The sequence below is a fragment of the Bombina bombina genome, chromosome 3 (assembly GCF_027579735.1).
Source record: "Bombina bombina isolate aBomBom1 chromosome 3, aBomBom1.pri, whole genome shotgun sequence".
Classification (NCBI taxonomy): Eukaryota; Metazoa; Chordata; class Amphibia; order Anura; family Bombinatoridae; genus Bombina; species Bombina bombina.
The window spans coordinates 970340310-970362073 of record NC_069501.1 but is presented as its reverse complement, the minus strand read 5'-3'; the positions used below and the strand labels follow the sequence as shown (position 1 = coordinate 970362073).

Genomic DNA, 21764 nt, shown 5'->3' with positions numbered 1-21764 from the left:
TGCTAACAAAGCAACAGTTTTAAAAGTGTTGAAAGGCCGTTATAGTCAAAAAATGAAATGCTCTAATCCGTTTAAGGATGTGATTTTAAGACTATCGACCCTAGACTACTGTGTTTCACCCCCGCAAAAGGGGTTAAAAACACACAGTAGAAATACCACTCGGACTTCCAGACCACTACTGTTCCCGAGCAGTAGACGCTGCTGATCCAATACGCAGGGCTAGTTTCACATCTGAGTCATGTGACTAGCTCTGCGTATTGGATCAGCATTGCCTTGCAAGTCCTGATTGGAATTTCTACTATGTGTTTAACCCACAGTATTCTAGGGTCGATATTCTTACAATTACATGGTCTAATGGATTAGAGAATATATATATTTTTTTTTACTATAATTTTCTATTTAGAGCTTTTAAAAATCAGTGTTTAGTTCCTGGAGGGAAATGATGTAAGAATCATAAACCCTTGACTGTCATAAGGGATGCATTATAAAGTTAATACAAAAAAATAAATAAATACATTTTCTAATTTGTTACAGCATGTCAATTTTGCACTATTAAGGCTCCAACTCTGTGCGTTTAACACCCACAAAGTTGTTAAATCTGTATTTAAATGGATATTCCAGTCAAAATTTAAAGGGACAGTCTACACCAGAATTTTTATTGTTTTAAAAGATAGATAATCCCTTTATTACCCATTCCCCAGTTTTGCATAACCAACACAGTTATATTTAATATACTTTTAACCTCTATAATTATCTTTTATTTAAGCCTCTGCTAACTGCCCCTTTATTTCAGTTCTTTTGACAGACTTGCAGTTTAGCCAATCAGTGCCTGCTCCCAGATAACTTACGAGCACAGTGTTATCTATATGAAATACATGAACTAACACCCTCTAGTGGTGAAAAACTGTTAAAATGCATTCTGAAAAGAGGTGGCCTTCAAGGTCTAAGAAATTAGCATATGAATCTCCTAGGTTAAGCTTTCAACTAAGAATACCAAGGGAACAAAGCAAAATTGTCGATAAAAGTAAATTGGAAAATTGTTTAAAATGACATGCTCTATCTGAATCATGAAAGTTTATTTTGGCCTAGATTGTCCCTTGAAATGCACAAAGATGAATTAAATCTTTGAATAGAAGTATATTTGCAATATACTTGTATTGGCAAAAATGCTTTTAGTAAAAGTTATCACTCCTTTAGTGTTAGCATTTTTCTCTGCACATGCATGTGAAGCATAACTAGATATTCTCAGTACACCAGCATTTTAAATAATGCAGCTGCTCAGAGCACCAGTGGGGCTTGTATTATATCAGTAATTAACTAATTAAGTCATTACCAGATGGTACAAGTCCATTAGGCTCTCTGAGCAAATGCTGTGTTTAAAATGCTGGTGCAGGGTGCATATTTAAATACACATTTGAAACAACTATATCTTTTATTAGAAGCATTTTTGCTAATGCGTGTATATTACAAAAATGCTTCTATTCAAAACTGAAATGCACCCACGTGGATTCCAATTTTGGCTGGCATGTCCCTTTAAAGTCTGGCTTAAGAGCAGCAAGTATTGCAGCTGCTGAGTTAAACACAGATGGTGATTGGCAGGACTGTGCAACTGCCACTACTGATTGGCTCACTGGCTGTTTCCTTCTCGGGACCAGCAGTTCTCTGCAGCTTTTGAGCAGGAATTTATCTATATGTTTAACCTCTTTGTGGAGGTCAAATACTCAGAATTGGACTGTTAAACAAATTTAGGCATGCAATTTTTTGAGAGAGAATGCGGAGTGTATTCTGGTGAATATATAGATTTTGTTTTTTCAATTTAATTTCCTCTGCTAAATAAACTTATTCTCTTGGAGCTGCTAGCCAGTGTACAAAAAAAGATACCTTCTTCAAATTTAAAGGTATAGAAAGGTCAAAGTTGAAATGTGAATGCTTCTAGTAAATGTTATTACTGTTTTCCTGCGGGATACGCACATATCCTGGGAGGGCCCGTGCTCCAGTATTCAAACACCTTCTCAGAGAGTCGGTGGTGGCGATTATGATACAAATTACACCTTTACAGAAGCAATTACACACCATTGCCAGCTTTCTGAGCTTTAATGCTGGTGCACAGGCGCTCACAGGATATGCGGGTAAAAACAGTAAGAACTTTTACTAGAACCATTTTTTGCTAATGGAAGTATATTGCAAAAATGCTTCTATTTAAAATTGAAATGTGTTTATGAATTTTTCAAATGTTGAACTTTCTATCCCTTTAACATAATTTACATAACCTTTTTGAAGTAAAAATATATGTTTTAACATGTTTATGTGCTGCTAATTCATTCAGGATAGACACTTTTGAGAACAAAGTACAAGACTGCTAGATATTTTTTGTTAGAAGCTTTAGTAGAGAACTTCATATGTGAAGAAGTATGTCACTCATTGTATTAAATACATACAATTATCATATAGTTCCCCCTGTCAGTCATGAGTTTACTTTCCTGCTACTCGTGGCCTGTGCGCTATTGCATGTACAGATGATTGGAGGTTGCATTTAGAAACATCCTGCTCTAAAGGCAAATTTAGGAGCATGTTCCAGAGGGGTCTCAGTGGGTCTTTATTTCATTACAAGGGCCCCTCAGTATATAGCGGCCTCAGGATATAAAAAACTCCTTGGACAGGGCTCCTGTTTCCGGCAGTGGGATTTGAAGCAAACAGCACTAATGTAAACAGAAAGGGAATGCAGGTTCTGGCTGCTTAGCACAGGGGTAAATGAGACCCAGATGCTCTTTGCATGTAACAGGACATTGCTAGGCTGATGTTTTTTCTAGGGGTGGCGAGATGTTTTGGAATTTCATCCTAAACCCAAGACCTCTATACTAGTCCTGTAGTGCAGGAACGCTGGGCGTAGTCCCATCCTCTGCTCTTGTGTGCTGGGATGTTATAATCACAGCAGCACCAGTTACTGCTGCCAGGTGAGTCAAAATATAGGCTGTCGGTTTGGATACATCTGTAGAAATGTAATTACAGTGTTGTTTACATCAACGAAAACAGGTATGGAATGATATATAATTTCAGTATACCATACAGAGATTGTGATTATAGACTGATTTTTTTAGAAACATTATCTTAAATTGTATTATGACCTATATGATCCAGCTGCCTGATCTAGCAAATTAAATAGAAAATGAGTATCCAATTACCAGTTGTCTTATATGTTTATAGGTTTTATTTTATTATTAGGTGATCTGTGGATTATTTTGTTTGTGATTGAATGCCCTGGAGGTATTTCTAGCTAAATGCCTAATGATAATCTCTGGCTTGCTTTAGTTACTTATCATGTGATGGAACAGTCTGTGCTATTTTCAGTTATTTGTCCTGTGACCTAAACTCTCTATACATTATCTACACTTTGACCTTTTTTTTCTGTAGCTCAATTCATCTAACCATGATATTAATGCGTTGCGAGGAATGACAGCAAACAACTTATGTTTAGAACCCTTTCTTTAAATGAAAGATTGTCTTGTCCTGCAATTGTCACTTTAGTTTAATATTACTGTATGATCAGCCAGTACAGTCTTTCATCTGATATAGTAATGTTATGTGTTTGTGACCTGAGCTTTATAAACAGAATGTCTTGGGATGTGTCCAGTTTTGTGTGTGTGAAAAGATACTATTGTTTTGGGGGTTATTTCCTCCCAAGAGATAGCATCTATAAAAAAGCGTATTGTGTACACTTTTGACATCTCGCTAGAGGGAATTCAGAATATAATTAGAAATGATGTTCCCATACGTAATATATACATGTGACATACTTGTTTTATTAACTGGAAAATTGTCCATCTTGAAATTCCACTTGACAATTGGGCTCATTATTGTATTTAAAATGTCATATAAATCTATTAACAGTTCCTGTAATATACTTATGCTTATATTTAGCAGTACAAGGAAGTCCATTCACTGCTATGCATGATGCAACATAAAAGCACCATTAGATATAGATTGAGTTTGCGAAACAAAAAAAGAGTATTTCTTCAAAATGTGCAATTCGTTGCTTTGCTAATAGAGGGTAAAAAAAAAAGTGGATTTTGTAAGGCTTGTTGTCACGTGTGTTTATGAGGTGAGGAGTTGGTATGCAGGAGTAAGCGCAGGGAACAGATGACAATGATTTTACCGCCAATCTCAATAGATCAGCGGTGTAGTGCCCCTTACTTACAAGGCTGTAAGATAAGACATAGGCGGTCGATGGAAAAACCGACCTATACTACAAGCTATGTGCTAAACAGGTACCACAACGAGTGAAGTCACTTTAGGGATGGAACCCTATGAAGAACAGCAGCCCAATAAAATTCCATCCCAATAGGATGCGCGCAATCGTTTTAAGCGTTTACCTTGATCTTGCTCGGTTCTCTGGATAAACTCGTACTCTGTGTATATTACATACCAGCATTTTATAGCCACTTATAACACTTAGGTTTTTTGGTGGCCAAAACTTTATAATTGTAACCCCCTTCCCCCTACAGACTCCACGGGTCGGGTTCCACACCTCCAGGATGCTAAAAGCTGCAAATGAGAAACATCTGGGCAGCGGCTGACTGGGTCCTTCTGTGATTGGCTGTAGGGGAGGGGCCGATGCTGGGGCTTTAAACTTGTGACGTCACGTGTCGAGGCTGATCCAAGCTGCGGGTACCTTGGGGGGACTCTACACGGGAACACAAACCGGATCTTAAAGGAAAGTCCGGGGATCTCAGCTAGGTGAGAGCGAATGCGAGGGTTATGGGTGTGCATGATGGTAAGATGGGCATTGTTGTGCGTTACAAGAAGGCACCTTTTTGAAATGTTTGTTTTGTGATCATAGGGTTGGAGGAACTGCCAGACACAAGCAGAATTTGGTGGGGAGACAATGTGTGTGTCGGGGGAGTGGTTAGCTGGAAGACAGACATTATAAATGGAACAGGAGGTGTGTGTGTATAAATGTGTGATATTTGTGCGTGTATAATATATTTAACAAAACTGTAATCGTTTTCTGTACCTTACATCAAGGAAGCATCTTTTATTGTTTCCTCTAGGGACAGTATCCGTCAAGACCTAGATAGACTATTTATGTTCTAGATCCTATTGGGCCTCCGTAAGCCAAAGATTTTATATCGCTCAACATAAATAATATTATTTTTTGAACTATCAGATGAAATGTATTAATGCAATTTGTGTGTGCTATGAAATTATGCAACTAAGAGCTACAGCAGTTTTTTTATATGCAGTGAGTCTGTTCTATACTTTCTGTTGATAGGCTGATAGGCTTTCTGTCCTTTTGGGGCACACTATCAGCTGTAAATATATTTAAATCCTTTCATGCCTCATGTCTCACAATTGAAAGTTTGTTTGATAGCTTACATTTTTTTTCTGTCAATTGCTAAATTTATATATTTGCTAACAATATATAAAACTTTTATTATGTAAAGTGTCTTATTAAAATAACTAAACACCTTGATATTGTAGTATACATTAGTTATACACACACTGAATAAACATTACAATATACTATCATTATATTTGCCCCATGTCATGTAATTTAGATCTAAAAATTGTGGCTTTCCTAGTTCTCAGAATTTTAAAAAGCACACTGCAGACTTCTTAGGCTAACCCTGCTACATATATCCCTAATTGGATTTAACAGATAAGAACTGCAAAAAAATGCACTTTATACTAAAATAATGACAATGACTAACCTTTTTAGCTGCAGTCTCAAGAGCCAAGTTGGCTTGTGCAAAGAGAGCAAAATGGTGGTTGAGTTTGGCTACTGAAAATCTATTATAGCAAACAAGATGTTTGTTTTACCATTTTTAGATTTGGCATATCTGTTTTTCTGTAGCAACACAAGAGAAGTTTCTTGAAATGTTTACTGTCCCTTTAACTAAATGATCATACAAACGTAATGAAAACTGACTAGCTTCAAGTTTGCAGGCATGAGTTTTTTTTTAGAAAGGTGAACCTTGCCAAGCAGTGCAGTTTTGTACTTCTCAACCCAAGAAAATTGCTGTGCTAGATTTTATTTTCCTTGGTTATGTCTGTTTTCCATTTCCAAAAGTAGTCTTTTATTATAGCAAGTAGTATGTGCAACATTTTGGTTAATTTCTAAATAACAAACATAGCATATGAAAAAAAATGACAGATTACTTATTAAAAACCTGTAAGACTGCACACTTCCTTAATGTTTCCTTGCCATTGCAGAATAAAGTATATTCAGATTTTATATTAATATTTTGTCTATGTCAGCACTTTATTATGTCATGTGCCAAATAACTTCTCAAAAGTTTTGAATAGAAGTCATTAGCTTCTTCAGAAAGGGGAGTTATAGCCTAAAACAAGAAGTGAGAAAAATGCCTCTCAGTACTTTTTTATTAAATACATTGTTGATTAGACTTTAAAAGAGATATATTTTAATATGTTCAACTGATATTATTTATTTAACTGTTACCAGATTAGGTGGAAGTTTTGAAGTTCTATTTTCTACTTCGGAATACTTTGGAAGAAACTAAAGCCACACTGAAAAGACATAAAAAAATATGTTTAGTTGCATTTAAAAGATGTTAGTTGAATTTATGGTAGTTTCCGTTAAAGGAATAGTCTAGTTAAAATTAAACTTACATAATTCAGATAGAGCAGGCAATTTTATGCAACTTTCTAATTTTACTCCTATTATCAATTCTTCATTCTCTTAGTATCTTTATTTGAAAAAGCAAGAATGTAAGCTTAGGAGCTGGCTCATTTTTGGTTCAGCACCTGGGTAGCACTTGATGATTGGTGTCTAAATGTAGCCACCAATCCAGAAAGCGCTGAACCAAAAATGGGCCAGCTCCTAAGCTTACATGCTTGCTTTTTAAAATAAAGATACTAAGAGAATGAAGAAAACCAGATAATAGGAGTAAATAAGAGAGGTTTTTTTTTTTAAATTGCCTGCTCTACCTGAACATGAAAGTTTTTAATTTTATTTATTTAGTAACCCAGATTATTTGTGATTTTTGTGACCATAAGGTGTAACATTAGTCAAGTATCATCATTTCATAGTTGCTTACCAGCTGTCCCAGAAACCACAGGACTGCCCTAACATTGGTCTAAATCTTACAGTTCTGCTATATATTTCCTACTTTTGTACTCACCTAGCAGAGGTAGCTGTGCATTGCAGGTAAAATGTTGTAGTGCAGAAGAGTTACGTGTGCTATCACATGCTCTGAGGCCATAGTATACCTTTTTGCTAATTTAGCATGCTGAGTGTACTGTTTATACACTACGGCATGTTTACACTGCTGTGTAACTTTTACTGGAGATTGAAGATACACCCTTAGCAACTACACTTTACAAATTCCCCTTAAAGGGACACTGTACCTAAAAAAAATTTCTTTTGTAATTCATAAAGAGCATGCAATTTTAAGCAACTATCTAATTTACTCCTATTATCAATTTTTCTTCGTTCTCTTGCTATCATTATTTGAAAAAGAAGGCATCTAAGCTTTTTTTTGGTTTCAGTACTCTGGACAGCACTTTTTTTATTGGTGGATGAATTTATCCACCAATCAGCAAGGACAACCCAGGTTGTTCACAAAAATGGGCCGGCATTTAAACTTACATTCTTGCATTTCAAATAAAGATACCAAGAGAATGAAGAAAATTTGATACTAGGAGTAAATTAGAAAGTTGCTTAAAATTTCATGCTCAATCTGAATCACGAAAGAACATTTTTGGGTACAGTGTCCCTTTAATATTTGTGCTAAATTGGTAATTACACCTCATTTATAAACATTCATTAGCGCTTTTCACTGGTATGATGGTTGTGAGAGGATTGTTTTTATTAATTGATGAGATACCTGGAAGTATGGCATCTATGATTAGTTATTGAGGGTTTCACAACCATTGTTTTACACATCGTTTTAGCAGCAATTCTAGTAAATGCCTTCATATGCTGTATATTTACTAATACTGCTGCTGTTCTAGTTAGTACAACTGTAATTGCTTCTTTTGGTGCAAGTAATCGCATCTTAATTCCATCCCAGTCTGTTGTGCACTTGGTTGAGTGATTTTTTTTTTTTTCTTCTTTTGTTTGTGTTTTTAGTTATGAAAAAAAACAAACATTCCTTTATATGTATGCATAAATCATAGCAGAGGTGATGCTCCTTTACTATTAAACACGTTTTTAGATTTAATTTTATAGCTTTTAAATATGTTTTTGTGTTTTTTTCGATGAACTTGCTTGACAAAGAAATGGGAATCAATGCTATTTCCTGTGATGATGAAGCAATTTCCTTTTGTGGAAACTGGCTTCTTAGTGATGTTAAAAGCAATATCATTGGTCTCAGAAAATACAAAAAAAATTTGAATTTTGTTTCACAGTTTGACAATTTAACAGCAAAAACATTTAGGAAGTACCTGACATCTCACAGGAAATGAATGCAGGCAGGCACATTAGTATGACGGTTTCATTATAAAACTAAATAATACTTCTAGAATTTTTAATTCTCTGGATATTGAATTACACTTTTTTCTGTTTGTTCATTCACACAATATTTAACAGTAATTAAATAGTACTTTCCCCAAACTGATGTGATTGTTCAAAGGTGTTAGAGGGGATTATGAAAAGCAAACATAACCAAAATAAATTATACATTTCTTTATAGTAGGGTTTTAAGAAAATTACTAGACTCTGATCCATAATTATACACCTCTTACATAGTAGGTATGACTTAAAGTGAATGTCTATTTTGAAGCTAAAGTGCCCGGTTTTTAAAAATTCGATTAAAAACAGGGGCACTTTAATTCATCAAAATTTACATTTCACTCCTGTTGAGAAAAAAACCTTACCTTTTTAATCTTCACAGCAGCTCCAGCTTCCTCCACCCGTTGCAAAGCGTCTTCCTGGGTCTAAAATGAGGAATCCGAAAGGAGTGAAATATAAATTTTGATGAATTAAAATGCCCCTGTTTTTAATCGAATTTTTAAAAACCGGGCACTTTAGTATCAAAATTGACATTCACTTTAAAGGGACATGAAAGTTAAAATTGAAACTTTCATAGTTGAGACATAGTATACAATGTTAAGAATTTTTTTTTTTTCAATTTACTTATCAATTTTAAGGGCTATAAAACAGTCTGTTTCATTGTTATAATAAACAATAAAAAAGCAGTTGTAGGGGGGCGGAGCCTACACTCAATGCGGCAAGTCACGTCTCAGTGAAGCTCTCTGAATCTTCTTTCTATAAGTTACCTTTAGCAAACTTTTAATATTTGTTCCTCAGAACCACATATTTGTTGAAGTGAACGGATTTATTCTAGGAGTGGATGGTTTGACAGTGTTCCTGCCTATGTTCTTTGAGTCAGCTACGTGACAGATCTACTCTCAGGACTGGAAGCCATATTGTGTAACTACGCAGTACTTTGTGTATCAAAAGCAGATTCTGTGTGGGTTTTGGAGCGTAGGTCTGGGGCTTCCGCAATACTACCCCCCCCTGAACTCCGGGGTTACGATATCCTGCAATAGGATAAAAACTGTGGGGAGTCTCACCCTGTCCTACTGGGGCAGTAACGGATTACCACTCACTACTTAGCCAGTCACCTAACATGAATTCAGTAATGGCCGCAGTCGACCGGTGGGAAGGGGAGATACATTCTCTCCTCAAAAAACACTTTGAAGAATTGGAGCTAGAACTATGCCAGATTTTGCAGCTGCCGACCTCCACATGGTTGATGCAGAAAACAGAGTCCCTGAGCGGGGCCGAATCTGGAGGAGGACCGATAGCTGAACCTGTATTGGGCGCTTCTCTGAACCTAACACCTACAACGGCCCCTCTGCAAGAGGTTGGTGTCCCTACTTACCTGCATGCTCCTATGCCCGTCCCTCTGCAGCGGAAGCCGCCCGGTGAACACACACAGATCCCAGATGGGGAGTGCAAGCTGACAGACGGCACCCGGCTCCTACCATGTATGTGAAGATACCGTCAGCACCACCTCCGTGGGTCATAGAGAAGCCTTTGATCCTCATGGATGATATGGCACTGCAGCAACCTAAGGGCATCGATAATACTTTGCTACTGACAAGTAGCCTTTTCCACGGCCCCAGTGAACTCTCACATGGATTAAAGGCATACCCCGAAACCTGCATCTCGCGGCCTACCGGCTCAGAGGTGAGAGCGGAGAATTCCTGTCCCACAGGACTGACAACCTCATGGTGGTTGGGATACCTCTCAGAGACACAAAAAACTAAATCAGGAGTAGGCTGAGTTAATGTGAGAGCCCCAAACATGATTGCGGTGATGCAATCTTTATATTAACATTCTTATGGGAGGCATAATTGTTTAGAGGTGACTCTGTTAATCCAATAGTGAAAACTGTATATATGTTTACTAGTAATCTTTGGTATTGTTGCCTTACTATAATGGGTACCCTTCGATCCCACCTCCTAACCTATATAAGATGACAGTACTCACATGATGCCCCCTATGAGCTAGTCACAGTATATGATCTTCAGCAGTATGTATGTTGTTGAACTGATTTATGCTATAACTACTTTATTAGTACTGCCAAACATGATTATACCCTTGGGACATATAGCTTTATCCTAATGATGGTAATTATGCCAGATGCCCATGATAATTAATGCCCAGAGCTACTTTGTTTGTTTTTATCACAACCTATAGAGGTACAGTTACTTTTTATTGTTTGTTGACATTGGTTACTCCCTATACTTATAATCTAAGACACTATGCCACAATACTTTAGGAGCACTATGGGTTAAAATCTTAGCGACTGCAATTAAATATCCCTATAACATAATATATGTATGTGCAGATACTTGTTTTCATGTTAATATATGCTCCTTCTACTAATCACCTAAAATACTCTACCATAATACCTTCTGTGTGCAATTGGCTTTAAAATTTATGTATGCCGATAAGAATTTTTTTTTTTTTTTTTTTTATGAGTTTACTTTTTCAGATATGTGATTCAGTCTAATAGGTTAACTTGTGGTCTATCAGTTACTATACCTAGCTCTTATATTATACACAGTTTAAGTTATGCGAGTCCCCAGAGAGAAAGATAGTTTGATGCAGAGACCCATATTATCCCTCTCTGAATATACCTTTTCAGCTTTCCTCTTCAGTAGGCCTAGTAATTGCCTAGAGGGAAAACTATATTCTAGATGAGGTCATTAGCTTATTAACAAATGTGGTCTATACAACATTTTCACTTAGCTTTTTCCATATCATATATCACAGGTTCTGGGATGGATAAGCATTTTTTTCAGCATTCATAAAGGAATGTGAGAATAGGTGATACTTGGCAATAAGCTGCCTTAATACTATAAATTTACCCACGCTTGATACTTACAACCCACTCTAGAGCATCTTAATAAGAACAGGGATCACTGTTGGAAAATTAGAGTGTTAATCACTGTCTCTACATTAGTTATGCCATAGATATACACTTCTTCTATATTTGTTGCAACGTAGTGGTCACTGAGATCCCCACCCTCCATTACTCTCTTTGATATAATTCATAGTATTATTCCCAAGTTTGAAGATTGGAATGTTCCCTTTTTACACAAAAGGTCCAAATGGGGCCTTATATTAATGTAACCTCCTGCTATTTTACACAAAGGATGTGACAGGGGTCCAAAAGTGGCCCCACTTATGTTACGGAGGTTGAAAACTGAGGAGTAGCACTCCATATTTAGTCATTCTATTCTACAGGTACTTTCTAGATAGCTGGCTACATTATTATATTTCACTTCATTTTACATTTATGTTCCTATTTGCTCATATGCCATTCCATTGATATGGAACGTGTCGCCTGTTTATTATTGTTATCTCATGATGGAATTCCTGTACGTTTACTTTTAATCCTCAATAAAACTATTATAAAAAAAAAAAAAAAAAGCAGTTGTAATTTTATATTTATTTTTATAATTTAATTTGTATAATGTCTATTACTTCCTGTCACAGTCCCAGGGGTCTCTACAGGAAGTCATGTCTAGCTTAATTTAATCTTCTAGAGTAACATGAACTGGTCTACTATTCGGTAAAAGATAGAAAGGAAGTGAGTACTTGTCTATGCTCAGAAGAGGCAGAATTCCTCCTCACTTATCTTGCTGTTGACACTGAAGGAGCACTTTGTTCTCTTGGTAGCCTATGTTAAAAGGCTACCAAGGTAGGCTCAGGAGCAGCAATGCACTACTAAGAGCTAGCTACTGATTGTCAGCTACACACTACGCTTGTCATTGTTTTTTCCAGATATGTTCTGCTAGATCCTGGTAGTGCATTGCTTCTCTGAATCTTTAACTGTATATTTAACCCCTTTGTAGGGATTAACTACCTGAACGCAATAATGAAATGCTCTAACTGAAGAAAGTTGCATAGTGTTTTAGCCATTTCAGTCTAAACATATAGGGATGTTGTAAAATGGGCATAAATAAATAATATAGTCTTTTACTTTAATTTTGATATGCTTTTCTTACCCATGTGTCTTTATTAAAGTTTACGCAAATTCACCAGTTATAAGTACCTCCCATAAAGAGATATCAAACTCAAAATTTAATTCAGCATAAAGCATTTTATTTATCCATATTAAACAAATTAATCTAGATTAAAAACTTTGCAATATACATTCATTATCTATTTTGTCCATTTACATTGTCATTTTAATATTCTGCAGAGTTCAGAACCTTAACCTTGCAACATTCTAAACTGTAATTGCTTGATCAGTGCAGGTGCCTATTTTATAGCAGTCCCAGAGAAAAGGCAATAGACAAACAAGCATACTATAGGGTCTTTTCAATAGTTTTGTCCTCATGCAACAAACAAATGCAAATTTTGCAAACAGAATGATAGTTTTTAAAACCTTTAGTTTGCATACAATTCTTTTGCATGAAATAGTTTTTTCGCTTATGTACAATAGCCTTATATAAAAACAACTAATGCCGTTTTTACTAATGCTTTGATAAGTCACTTGGCCAAAGTGCAAGCGTCAGCCCTGAAACATTGGAAGAGGAAATAGTTACAACCATTTCAAATTGGCTTTGTTTTTAATTAAATATACATTTATTTTCTGATACCTCTTCAAGATCACAAAAACGAAATGTTTAGTAGCACACGTTTGTTCCATCACATAGTGGGGGGAACCTGTGTGGCTGGGAATCTTTTTCTCTTATAGTATACTAGAAGACTTAAAGAAACAATATGGGCGTAAAAATGAATGTTATCATTTGATCTTGGGAACTCATATTATTGTGTATGCTCAGTGGGGCATCTTTGTAAATGAAAATAGTTTTACTGTGAAAAATCAATCACAATTTTATTCCCAGCAGTAAAAACAAACTGTTTGAGTTATTAAATTTTGTTGGATGCGTGCAAAAGGTAAAGGCGCTTTTAACTTAAAAAAATAAATTAAAAAAAATAGATTTTAGATTATCTTTTCTAATAAGAAAATATACATTTATCTCCTTGCCGCAATGCATTCTTATACAATGAGCCACTCTTCTCCAGCAGAAAATGGGAAAAGCATGGGGGGGAAAAAGTAGATTTTGGTGGTAGACAGAACTAGAATGTCAATTATTCTATTCTGAAGCAGAGCCGTTCAGTGTTTACTATCAAGGGCTGGTGATGTTCATTCAAGAGCACAAGTGAGTCATTGAATGTTTTGATAGGCCAGTGATGTGTATAATTAGCCACAGGAGTTATAGGGAAACATTCCTGATGAAACGACCGGAAGGCTGAGAAGAGTGTAAAGTGGATTGCACATTGTAGTGCATTTATTAAAATGGTAAAAAAATATTACCCATCACTTTGAGTGCCTGTATGTCTATTTGCCAAGGCCGCCTTGCTTTAAATGATTCAGCTTATTCCATGCCTTTTTTTTTTTTTTTTTTGGAGTAGTGAAGTGTCCTGCAGTGTTAGGACAGTTAGCTGAGGCACTAAGAGTCTTCAGCTGGCTCCTATCAGCAGAAGGGAGTGCTGCTACTTTTTTGAGTACTGAGATACTTGTGTGATTAATACTTTTCTGATAAGACTGATAAGCACAATGGAGCGCTTTTTCTCTTTCCTTTAACATTTGTATTTTGGCATGATGGGGATACTGGGCATGTTGCTCAATGGCTATATTGTCACTTGTAATGTTTTACAAGGTGTTTTTTTTTTTTTTTTGTTTTGTTTTTTTTAAACCCCTTCCGGGTGGCTTTAGCACCGTTAGGACGTCATGGAACGTCCTAGCCATTTGGCTGTACTAAAGCCTATGTCGCTTCCTGAATGGGAATGCAGCCTGGAGGTGGTGCCTAGCATCATAGGCATGCCCCCCTGACCCAATCCCATCATCAAAATTTCGCGATCACATGCACAATCGTGTGACTTCAGTTTGTTTACATTGGAACGTTGTTCCGATGTAGACACATTAGGCCAGTCCTGAAAAAGTCAAATAACAATATTTACATTGTTCTGTTTGTCAAAGCACCATTTCCGGTTTGGCGTAATCTGAAAACAAGACTACAGGTTTCTATTAGGATTGATATCATCTTGTACTACATTTTAACATTACTGAAAGTGTAAAGTGTGAACCAGCTCCCTGCAACATGGTATCTGCATAGAAGATGTTGTATTGAGATGACATCTTTGTGGCCGTGGTATTTTTTTTTTATAGGGAACACGCCATTCACGTTAAGTCAAAACCGTCACAACCATGATATTTACAGTTCTTGCACCTACATTATTGAACTCGCGTTCACCAAGGTGCAGTTACTTCTATGCAGGTTCCTTGTTACAAGGGAGCCCTTTCACACTTTACAGTTTCAGTACTGTTAAAATCCAGTATAAGAAAATATGTAATGGAATCCCATAATCTTGTTCTTGTTTTCAGATAAATGTTTTATGGGGGCCTGGAAACTCCATCCTGTTTAATCTGGAAATAAATTTAATTTGACAGAAGTATAGGACTCTTTTCTGAGTTTAAGGTTTTGTCATTTTTCTTCTATTCATGTAATTTATTTCTTATTGCATTAGTATAGAATCTAGGTTGTCTGCTTTAAATGCCTTCCAGCATGGAAAAGCATGATACTAGCGTGCTAAACGGGACCATTTTTTTATTTATATAAGGGGGGACTTGATACTTTTCAAGACCCCTACCGTTTGAAAAAGCAGGTGATTCTGGTTATCCATATCTAGTAAAGGAGCTGAGATTGAAGGGTTTAAATCACCTTCTCCATCCAGCTACAGAGGCACCGCTCCTTTGTGACGTCACCATGTTTGTGGCGACATGACCACCATTCTCGCTGATAGCTTGGGAGTTCCGCTACCAATGATCCCCAGCCTGTAGTGCGGGGGTTCGCCGAAAAGAGTCTCCTACCGGTAATTTCCCTCTTGCAGTAAGAGGATGCCTTGTCATGTGCACACATGCACATTGAACCAGTATATTCACAGACTCCAACAGATTGCAATGTGTTTGAATAGGGCTGACCACATCTTGTTCCAGTGGTGTACACGGTGCAAGACCTGGGGAAGTATACCTATCTATTTTTATATAGCATTTAACAATGTGCCCATAGAAGTATAGAGCTTTTTGTTATGTTATTGTCTGATAAAGATAATCTATATTACTTACAGGTTTTGCGCCAAAGGGAACAATTGTTCTGGCAGAGCTCTTTTAATGCTGCTCCTCTGCATTTTAAAACAGGACAATATGCAAATAATATGCCATCCCCCATACGTTGGCAGGGTTTGTAAACTTTAGTTCTTAGTAATCTTTTCTAAAAATAAGTCACAATATTTTTCAGGTGTATTGAGATATATGTGTAGAGATATATACAGTATCCCACAAAAGTGAGTACACCCCTCACATTTTTGTAAATATTTTATTATATCTTTTCATGTGACAACACTGAAGAAATGACACTTTGCTACAATGTAAAGTTGTAAGTGTACAGCCTGTATAACAGTGTAAATTTGCTGTCCTCTCAAAATAACTCAACACACAGCCATTAATGTCTAAACCGTTGGCAACAAAAGTGAGTACACCACTAAGTTAAAATGTTCAAATTGGGCCAAATTAGCCATTTTCCCTCCCCGGAGTCATGTGACTCATTAGTGTTACAAGGTCTCGGGTGTGAATGGGGAGCAGGTGTGTTAAATTTGGTGTTATCACTCTCACACTCTCTCATGTTGGTCACTGGAAGTTCAACATGGCACCTCATGGCAAAGAACTCTCTGAGGATCTGAAAAAAAGAATTGTTGCTCTACATAAAGATGGCCTAGGCTATAAGAAGATTGTCAAAACCCTGAAACTGAGCTGCAGCACGGTGGGCAAGACCATACAGCAGTTTCACTCAGAACAGGCCTCGCTATGGTCGACCAAAGAAGTGCACGTGCTCAGCGTCCTATCCAGAGGTTGTCTTTGGGGAAATAGATGTATGAGTGCTGCCAGCATTGCTGTCGAGGTTGGAGGGATGGGGGGTCAACCTGTCGGTGCTCAGACCATACGCTGCACACTGCATCAAATCTGCATGTCTGTCGTCCCAGAAGGAAGCCTCTTCTAAAGATGGTGCACAAGAAAGCCAGCAAACAGTTTGCTGAAGACAAGCAGACCAAGGACATAGATTACTGGAACCATGTCCTGTGGTCAGATGAGACCAAGATAAACTTATTTGGTTCAGATGGTGTCAAGGGTGTGTGGCGGCAACCAGGTGAGGAGTACAGTGTAACATGTAAACTATAAGGGTTGTTGTACATGTAACCCTGAATTTCAGGTAATATTTCTTATTCTTGTATGTATGGTTAAAGTATTTCCCAGTTGTCAAACAATTACACGTCACACAACCTAAACACCTGTAGCATCCTATGGTTTGTTGGAGCCATGTTCCAGTGGTGTAGCAAGGTCGTGGATCTGTATGGATCAGATGATCCCTGAGAGATTTGGCTCTCCTATATCCATCCCTTGGGGGTCTTTGATCTTTGAAAGGGAGGGTAATGTCCGTTTCCAAAATTGGCCAGTATTTCCATATGGTATTCGTCGTTCATTCATCCCCTGGAGTATAGGTAAGTGTCATAGTAGGAGTATCCTCATCCTTTTCAGTTTTATTCCTGGTAGTAAGTAATGACAGTTGGTTATCCTCCCATACTCTACTACGGCTCTCTTCCAGTATTGTCCTGGTGTATTTCCCTTGCACGAAATTGTTGTTCCAACTCTCCAAGTTGCTTCTACTTGTTTTCTGGGTTTGTATTGTTTCTTATTACCTTTTTCATCTGAGAAGTAGGTAGAGCCTTTTTTTAGAGCTGGTGGGTGACAACTCCCGGCATTAAGTAGGGAGTTTCATCTGTGCTTTTACTATAGAGCGTTGTCATCAGCCTTCCATTGTTCTTACAGGCCCTTAAGTCTAAGAGGTCTATCTGGGTTAGGCTCTTCTCCATTTTAAATTTAAGGTTGCTATTATCCTTATTTAATCCTTGGAACCATATTTTCAGATCATTTTCCATACCCTTCCAGAGTACAAACAGATTGTCTATATATCGTTGATATACCATGATTCTGTTATCCATTTTGATGTTTGCGATTATTATGCCTATTTGACATTGTACGATGTCTTGGTCATAATCTTTGCCTTCCATCCTATGTGGTGAGATTATATGTATTTAATATGTATACACCTGCTGTTGGTCTATAAATAAAATTTGAGGAAAAAAAAGGTTACTATTGGACTAAAGGCTAATGCTTTTAATGTGTAGCTACAGTGGTAGGTAATATGCGCATGCACGTGGCCATGCATGGGAGAAAATACAAGTGAACATAACCTACTGCATAGCTGCTAACATTTAGGGATCACAACCTGTATCTGGATGATATTGTGGACTTGTTGATGGGGGGAGGGTCAGTATGGGCAGGGTTAAACTTTTTCTATGTGGGGATTGTGGCCCCAAGTTTAATTTTGTGAAACTGGGACAGGATCCGAATTCTAACCATCCAGCAAAATGCAGAACTATTATTAGGGCTTTGCTACTTATGTAGCTGGTTATCAGGTCAAGCGGATAGGGATAAAAGTGCATTTGTGTTCCAAATTTCTTTTGATTGATATTTTGGAATGTACTACTCTTTATTTAAAATTAGTATTTTGGTTTTGTCATTTTTAAGGACTTATAGTAATGTGTCTTTCTTCCACTGCAACCTTCACCAAGTTGAAGAATGACTATGTAAAGGCGAGCACTATCGCCACCTTTGACTCTATTTCCTTTCTTTAGAAGCATAATCCTGAAGATGAATCCGCTAGATGTTCTATAACCTGTTTGGTCTGTGTGTGTTTTTTTCTTTCTTTTATATACATAAAACCATTTCACAGGTTGTGACTTGTGTATATATCAGCAGAATAGAAAGATCAGTGCAGAAGATGGCCCTGCCCATAAGGACACCCTTCCCCCTCAACACCCTGAATCCAAAATACATAGCCACAAATATTGGGATGTATGAGAGACAGTCAGGATCATAAGTAGGGATAGATTTAACAAATGTTGCACAGACATGATTCCGAATCTTGTGAAAGGCTTGTGCAATGCTGCCACCTGCTTACCGACAGCCGCTAGGTGGTGCTGTCAATCATCCCGATCGTATTGGATCAGGATTTCAGTCTGCCACCTACAACTGCTGCTTCTAAAATTACGTTTCAGGCGAGCCTGAAACGATGGGCGTAGAATGCAGCATCCGCTGCTTAATAAATCTACCCGGTTATATGTAAGAGAAACTCTGTTCAACAATGTGAAAATGCGGAGTGTAACGCTGATTTTGTGTGAACTCCCCCTTTAACCCTAAATGGCTAAATACGTTAACGGGATATGAAACACAATTTATTTTTTTCATGACTAAGAGCATGCAATTTTTAGCAACTTTCTAATTTACTCCTATTAATTTTTAATCATTCTCTTGGTATCTTTATTTTTAGTTGTTTTCTTGCACCTTTGGGGTCATTAAAACATCCATTAGATGTGTGGGAAATTAATTATAAAGTTTTAATGGAGGTATTTTTTTTTGATCCAGTGAAACAAGACGTGTGCATAGCCACCCGTCTCCATCTAGCTCCCAGCAGTGCATTGGTGCTCTGAAGCTGATGTTAATGATGTGCTTAACCAGTTTGCAGAGGTCAAAACATATGCAAACAATAGTGCAATAAAAAAATGCTCTAATACAATTTTTGATATTTTTATATCTCTTTAACTCCTTAAGGACCGGGCATTTCAGACAAAAACATCCCCAAAAGACAAGACAAGAGCATTTTTGCCATCACTACATTTAAACAGAAATAGAGCCTTTTTATATATATGCCACCATTTCACCGCCAAATGCGATCAAATAAAAAAAAATTGTTCGCTTTTTCACACACTATAGGTTCCTCACTGAAATTATTTAAAAACGGCTTGCGCAATCATGGCACAAATGGTTGTAAATGCTTCTCTGGGATCCCCTTTGTTCAGAAATAGCAGATATATATGACTTTGGCATTGCATTTTGGTAATTAGAAGGCTGCTAAATGCATCTGTGCACTTGTATTATGCCCTGCAATAAAGGGGTTAATTAGGTAGCTTCTAAGGTTAATTTTAGCTTTAATGTATAGATTACCGTCCCACCTGACACATCCCACCCCCTGATCTTTCTAATCCCTCTCAAACAGCTCTCTTCGATCCCCTCCCCCAACTTAAGTACTGCAGTGTAGGATTCCCCCCCCAAACAGCTCTCTAACCCTCCCCCTCTGTCTGCCAGTACCCAGTTCACTGCAAATTAGGCTGATTAAAAAAAAAAAAATATCTAGTGTAGCTGCCCCCCCCGCATCCCACATCGATTTTTCTCCCTCTTACCCCATCCCTTAGTATGATCCCCTCTCCCTCCTTCCCCCTCCCTGCTGCTCGGTGTTTTATCCCCATAGCCGTTGTGGTCCCGTCTCCCTCCTTACCACCCACTAACGATCGTCCCCACCACAGAGTGGCCCTTTCTCGGTACCTTTGCCCATCTATTTCTGCACTGCCCCACTCATGGGGTGTGCAGAAACAGCACAATCTCTCTAGTTTTAGCAAGATTGCGGCAGAGAGAGGCCCAGGACAGCAGCGTCATACAGGGTACGACGCTGGTCCTTAAGGGGTTAAAGGACCATTAAAGTAAAAAAATGACATGCTATAATTAGTTAGGCTAGCGACACCAGAGTGGTTGAAGGGGTTAAACACACAGAAGTACCGCTGGTTAGACAGCTGAATTGTGCAAATAGTTCTGCTGATTGGATCAGTGTTGGTTTCTGCTCGGGACCAGCAGTGCTCTGTGGGACCCGAGCAGCACTTCTGCTGTGTGCTTAACCACTTTGCGGGGAATAAACACATAGTGCAGAGTCGCTAGTCTTAAAAACAAACAAACAAAAAAACACTGTTTTAATTAGAAACCAAATGTGTTGTGCTGGAATGGAATCGGTCTCTCTTTATTCTTCATAGACATTTATTACATTTGGTCTTGGGGTGTAGATTCTTTGGTTTATGAAGAATAATGAAAATTCTAAATGTTTGTTGAAAGGGATGCTGCAGTTTGTGTTTGGGGAATGTGTGTTGAAATGTGGTTAGCAAAGGAATGCCTGAAAAATAGCACGAGGAATAAACTCCCTTATTTAAGGAGCCAAGGAAGTTGCAGATGTTAGAATGACGCAATTATTTTATTTCCAGCTATTTGTGTTATGTATTTTCCGTATTCTTTATCTACATAACTATCTCATTTTGTTGGTAGAAACAGATGCTCTTGCTGCAAACCTTAACCTGTATCATTCCTTCCATATTTTTTAAAGAACTAAAGAGCATTTTATAATGAAGTCCATTACACTGTATATCCTGACGTACCTTTTATTTGCTTAGAATTTTATATATACTCCATTGTCTATAAATACATTCACCACAGAACAAACATATTCTCTTATGGACAAAGAACAGAAAGGCAGTGGATTGTTACCATGGGTTTTAAGAATGCCAGTGAGATTTACTATTAAAAAAGTTAGTAACTCTCTTCTAAATGTGGGACTAGTAGAGACTGGTATTTTACCCATAACACTACTGTATTACAGTTATTGGTTGCCCACTCTAGGGACCTATTATGTTCCCTAATTGGCCTCAGAGAAGGAAACCAAGGTAACATAGTGGTGGTACCCCTTTCTTTATAGACCATTCAACTTCATCATTTTTATTTTTAAAAATAACCAATATAATTTGTAAAATCCAACTACATATAATTCTCATGTTAACCTTTCTTTGAATAAATCATTCTATTTAGCATTGATTTAGTATTTAATGTACCTTTTTTTTTTTTTATTTATTTTTTTTTTAAGTTTGTCCATCTCTCAGATAAAGGGACAGCTGAGATGTAATTCTGTTGTGGTGTTATTTAGAGAATGTAAAACTGTAGTCAACACAAACTTTCTTTTCTTGACCTTACAAGTAAGCATTTTAAATTGTTTACCAGCTTTGACTTACGGTATGTATTTGACCTACTAGAGATGGGGGTATAAAAAAAAAAAAATATATATATATATATATATATATATATATATATATATATATATATATATATATATATATATATATATATATATATATATATAATCTCTGTCTATCTCTATCAGGACTTGACACCATATATTTTTTATATATGAATACCACTGTGGCTTCTAAAAACATGTCTGGCTCCTAAAATTTGAACAGATTTGTTGACCACTGAAAAAACAACTTGAATGTACTGTAACTTTGA

At 37.1% G+C, this 21764-nt stretch overlaps 1 protein-coding gene across 3 annotated transcripts in view; it reads left to right on the top strand.

The window, feature by feature from the left end:
* The first annotated feature begins 2805 nt into the window (after nt 1-2805).
* Nucleotides 2806-21764, top strand: part of NCKAP5L (NCK associated protein 5 like) — a 235375-nt gene continuing 216416 nt past the window's right edge. Inside the window, exon 1 of one of the 3 annotated variants that reach the window (XM_053708047.1) lies at nt 2806-2954. The gene's annotated coding sequence lies outside the window, so the exon portion shown is untranslated. Of the gene's footprint in view, nt 2955-4565; nt 4735-21764 lie in introns of those variants that run through there. The other 2 variants (XM_053708046.1, XM_053708052.1) reach the window with 2 other exon arrangements.